Here is a 6,000-nt window from a genome sequence, read left to right as displayed (position 1 = left end):
GTGGAACAATGGCATGAGTTCAATCAGACATTGGCCTACAGAGATTAAGGGCCCTATCATACACCCGGCGCAGTGTGGCGTAAGGCGTGACGCAGTAGTCTTTTGGTAGTTTAAGCTTGACGCAAGAGTCGTTTTGAGGCTTTGCGCTACGCTGTTTAAATAGCAAATGCATTAGCGCTCATTTGTGCGCCCATAGGCGTTCTGGTCTAAAAAGGAAGGCGTTCTATGGCGGTCCGCTGGCGCGTTGCTATTTTGAGAAACTATAATAGATTTTTCATTAGACCAAAACTAACCCGGTCTAAACTCCGGCGCAGAGTTGCGCCTTGCTTACGCACTGCTTAATACGCACAAGAGAGCAATAGGCAAATATCATTACATATGAAAAAATGTAAATATTAAAGATATATATAGTATATAATAAGAATAGATATAGGATATAAATATAAAGGATTAAAATATTACAAAACATATTATTTTCTACATAAATATGAAAAACCACTGCTTTTATGTCTTCTTCATCTCGGGAGGTTTTTTCAGTTCATTCATAACAATTTGCTTTAGTATAATGTTATTATTATTAGCAGTATTATTTATTATATCCATATGTATATTTGTTTTATTAAAAACAAGCTTAGATTTGCCCACCTGTCAGGTTTTAGACCATATGGGGCAAAGCATGTGTTTTAGGATATAACTCAGGTTTTTGAGCACATTTTGCTATTATTATTCATTTATTCATTTGCTGGAAATTAGAACTGAATTTAGAAATAGTTTTGAAACGAATATTTGTGCTTAACAAACAAAAGTATTTATTTATAGACTAATTGATGTCTGTGCATAAAGGTTTCCCTATCCAAGAGCGAAAGTAAAAGTGATCCATTATCTCTCATTCTCACGTTGTAGATGCTCTGTTTAACAGTTTTCTGTTAAAAAAACTGTTAACTGTTTGCTTGTGAAATGCTCAGTTTTTCTCTTAGACTTACTTTGCGTCCTGTAAATAGCGAACGCGCTCTTGGCGCGACGCAGCTGGCTCTTAAAGGGAATGGGAGATGAGACTGTAATTGGTTTATTCTTAAAACACACCTATAACTCATTAAGAAAATAAACTCAACCCTTTTGGACCATGCGCCGAAGCGCAAGGCAGATTTCCCGTCCTTAAATTAGCAAAAACGCGTCCTGACATGCGCTGAAAGCATTTGCGCCCTGCGTTTTGCGCTTGGACCGTCAAAATAGAGCCCAAAGACACAAAAAAAGTTTGAGTAAGTGACACTAATTCAGCCAATAGCAGGAGCTCTGGAGCGATGACATCACTGTGATGAGTGAGAGGGAATCCCTGTGGTTTCTCACTTAATTTTTTTTTTTTTTTTTTTTGCTTGCTTGTCTGTGTTTGGCTACATGCAATGTACTAAGAATACAGCTGATATAGTACCATGTTTTTGCATATATTATCTTGAATTGGCATATTTAGATTTGCAATGTGGTTTCAATGCAAAACCTTGTCAGATTTATTTATTTGCTAACATTTTACAGTAAGTTTGCATTAGCTAATGTTTTGTAACATGAATAAATGACAAACAACACATTTATTATGGTATTTTCATCTTTTATAGGGCTAGTTAATGGAAATAAAGTTGTTTATTGTAAGTTACTGTTAACTCACAGTGCAATATAATGATATTACTCGGCTGTCTGGAATAATCGATTCTGATATGCAATTATAAGGGGTTTAAATACAGTTGTGTAGCATCAGTGTGTGAATATAGTTATGGTAACACTTAATTTATTATTTTTTTTTCATAATCATACTTCATAAAAATAATCTTCAAAAACACTTTGATTGACATTCTCCCAGGGGGAAAACACATCAGGGGGAAAACCCCGCCCATTAGTGCCGATTGCTCCCACATTAGCATAGATAGCCCTGAGTAAGAAGAAGCCATCCGCAGTTAGAGTTTTAACTGAATAGTCTGTGATTAAAAGGCATTATAAATGTTCTTCTGAGCCACTTCTTTTGACATCTTCAGTTTTTTTCAGTCCTTCTTTTGAACCTCCTGCCATGCTGGAACATAGCCATATGAAGCTCCACCCCTTTTTTAAAAAGAGCACAATCTCATTTGAATTTAAAGCGACAGCCCCCAAAACGTCACAGTTTGGATCAAAGCCTAAACGGGGCTGTTTTAAAGAGCTATGAAAAGTTATTTGTGTGGGCTTTTGAGCTGAAACTTTACATACACACTCTAGAGACATCCGAGGCTTATTTTATATCTTAAAAAGGGGCATAATAGGTCCCCTTTAACACATGCATCAATTCATTAGTCCGTTTATGTATCACATTTACTTGTCCTGGTGTTTTGTGATGGTGTTTTCTAGTCATGCTGCATACTAGTATTCACTCAACCTGATCAAATGCTGATTTACACACACAGATACACACATGTACACACTCACAGCATGAGATGACACCCACTGATGTGTGAACACATACCAAACTATGTCAGACAGCTTTGGTTGCTGATGCTTTGCTGTGGACTGAAGGCAATATTTGCTTGAAATCAATATAGCAGTTCAACATCCTCTCTCTCTCTCTCTCTCTCTCTCTCTCTCTTTCTAGCTCTCTTTTTCACAACCGCTACAGTTTGTACACTGTAGATTTGCCAGTTATTATGTATTACAATTATTAGAGTATTATAATTATGTTTATGTAATATTATTATTTTGAATTGCTTAATGACAGTGCAGTCTGTGTTTTTGTGCTCTGGACTTATATTAAAGCCCACAGGTTTTACTTTCCAGCTCTAAATCTATCTCTTTCCATCCATTGTACACTTTAATACTGGCAATTATCAAATGTAATCTCTGAATTGGTTTAAAAATGATTGGGTGAGAGTACATTATCTTCTTATCAATGGCTATTGAATAAATAAAATACAATAAATGTGCAGGTACATGCAGAATTGGAGTTTTAATTGGGGACCAAATAATTGATTTGAGATTATTTTGTGATATGAGAAGTAAGAGAATCCCAATTTATGTTGCTGACATCACTGAGCCAATGTTACATTTTATATAAATAAAAACTAAATACAGTTTAGCATCATTGTATAGAATTACACAGAGCTGAGCACTGTGTTCCATTATGATAGTTTGAATGTTGATGTTGTTCATCATTATTGGCAGTCAATCAGAGTTTGGCTTTAATAGCTGTTTCTTTACTTGAATTGCTTTATTAATAAACCCATCGAGTTGTTGAAGGGACGGTAAGGGATGCTGTAGTGGTGGGCTGTTATCGGTGTTAACGTGCTGAGACTCTTATCAGGCGATAAAAAAATGTATTGCTGTTAATCTATTCTCAAAGTTGGATTGGGAGCTGGGTCTATCCTACGCAAGCAATGCTGACTTTCACCTTGATAATTTTTAGTGTGGATGTATACATGACCGAATTGCACTGTATACAGAACGAGTCTTTGAACCTGTGTGTATTCCTACTGTGAAATTACCACATCAAACATGACATGCTAACATGGGTGCAGTTCAATCTGATTAATCTTTGCTCCACATCTAACTATCAGGCACCTGTAGAGTTTATGCGTTGGAGTAAAACATATACAAATAAAATGGAGCGGGTGCTTTTTAAAATGAATGACGGTGAATGAAAGTCAAACTGGTGATCCATCTGACAAAAAAATGCCCTTCTGAATCAAATCAGCAGGATACCCTTGGATCTTTCACTTACTTCGAAGATACTACTTGCTATGCTTACATGGACATCAGTAATCTAGTTATTTGCCTTAATAGACAATAATATATTTAAGGTGTGTACGTGAAGTGCTTTCATGTAAGAGTTTCCTGTAATTTTGAGTGACTTTAACTGCAGTTCGGCAGTTTCACTTTCACTCATGAACATTTCACTCATGCCCCCGAGACACACTGGGGTATTATACACAAATAATGAGTAAGGACTGGGACAGGGAAAAAAGAGTGTTATGGAGTTTGAAAACGCACGCTGAATGGAAAGAACAAAACTTCAGCATCTTGTGATGTGTGTTTGTGTGTGTGCGAGTGTGCGGTCCTTTACTGACAGCCGCTTGTGTGGATCTTGTCGGAAAATGTGTCAAAGTCCTACATGACGGTAATAGTTTGATCGCAGTGTTTACTTCAATAATGCCACTGATATCTGCATACTCCACGTGTCTTATTTTTATTTCTGTTTAGTTCAGTTATGAATTTAGTCGCATTAAGCTAATCAAAAATTGCTGTTTTGAGCTTATGTAGGCCTACAGTTAAAAATTCATGTTTTACTGAATAAACATTTAGTGAACACAAGTACATCTTATTGAACATCATTTATTTTCAAAGCCAATTATCAGAGTAGAACAGTTTCTCAAGCAGTTTGTGATGCAATTTGGAAACAGGAGATGGGCCCCTGTCAAATGCGCCACCTGGCTTGAGAAACCTATTCTCAAAGACTTACTTTTAGTCATTTTTTGGGTAGCAAACATATTCTGAATGCATCCTGGCCAAATTTGCCCACTAAATAACAAATGAAAATGTGCAATGTTTTCACTCATGTTGTACTTATCATCAATGTTTCAGAATCATATTTGGAGGAATAAACCTGATTTTCGGTCACATCTCAAATATGAACATTTTACTCAAACCCACACCCAATAAATCCAGTAAATTTAGATGAATGGTTGCTTTTCTCCTAATATTTTTCCATAGCTGTATAAATTAAAGGATGACTCCAAAATGAAAGCAAATATTCCAAAGAACTATTTCACTGCGAGGTAACCAATATCAGATCATTAGAATTGTTTTGCAACCTAATCTGGTAATTATGCCTTTTTTTAATTGCTCGTTTAGATCTGTTTAAAACTGCAATACAGCCTACAGGGAAATAAAACTAAAATTAAGTTTTACTCAAAAACCTAATATTGCCATATTCATTCAATAACAAATGTTTCCACTCAGGTTTATATTCAGATTCAATGTTTCAGAATCAATATTTTGTGGAATACACCTGATTTTTAATCGCATCTCAAACATTTTACTCAAACTTACACCTAATAAATCTATAAATCGACATAAACGATTACTTTTTAATTAGTCTCCTAATGTTTTTCCATCAGTATATATATATATATATATATATATATATATATATATATATATATATATATTGAAGTTATATATTTCTGTTTAAGTCAGAATTATTAGCCCCCTTTTAATTTTTTTTTTTTTTATGTTTTCCAAATGATGTTTAACAGAGCAAGGAAATGTTTCACAGTATGTCTGATAATATTTTTTCTTCTGGTGAAAGTCTTATTTATTTTATTTTGGCTAGAGTAAAAGCAGTTATTCATTTTTTAGAAATCATTTTAAGGTCAAAATGATTAGCCCCTTTAAGCTAAATTTTCTCGATAGTCTACAGAACAAACAATTATTATACAATAACTTGCCAAATTATCCTAATCTACATAGTTAACCTAATTCACATAGTTAAGCCTTTTAATGTCACTTTAAGCTGTTAGAAATGTCTTGAGAAATATCTATTATTTATATTAGTATTAGTATTAATATTATTTACTGTCATCATGGCAAGTATAAAATAAATCAGTTATTAGAAATGAGTCATTAAAACTATTATGTTTAGAAAATGTGCTGAAAAAATCTTTGCTTAGTTAAACAGAAAAACACAACATTTAAATAAAAATTCTCTCAAACACATAACTATATTGTCATTTTCATTAAATAACAATTGAAAATGTGCAATGTTTTCACTCACGTTTATATTCGTAATCAACATTTCAGTTTCAATATTAGGTGGAATAAACCTGATTTTCAATCACATCTCAAACATGAACAATTTCCTTAAACACACGCCTAATAAATCCAGTAAATCTAGATAAGCGACGACTTTTCATGTGTTCTCGTAATATTTTTCCATAGCTATATGAATACATTTTTAAAAATATTTAAATTTCTCTGTAAGATAACCTT

General features: G+C 34.0%; 1 protein-coding gene across 3 annotated transcripts in view; it reads left to right on the top strand.

Moving 5' to 3' along the window:
- shank3a (SH3 and multiple ankyrin repeat domains 3a) overlaps positions 1-6,000 on the top strand; it is a 569,169-nt gene that overhangs the window by 194,040 nt on the left and 369,129 nt on the right. The window lies entirely within an intron of this gene.

Source organism: Danio rerio, chromosome 18, assembly GCF_049306965.1.
Source record: "Danio rerio strain Tuebingen ecotype United States chromosome 18, GRCz12tu, whole genome shotgun sequence".
Classification (NCBI taxonomy): domain Eukaryota; kingdom Metazoa; phylum Chordata; class Actinopteri; order Cypriniformes; family Danionidae; genus Danio; species Danio rerio.
Note: the sequence above shows the minus strand (reverse complement) of the source record. Positions and strands in the feature narration are given on the sequence as shown.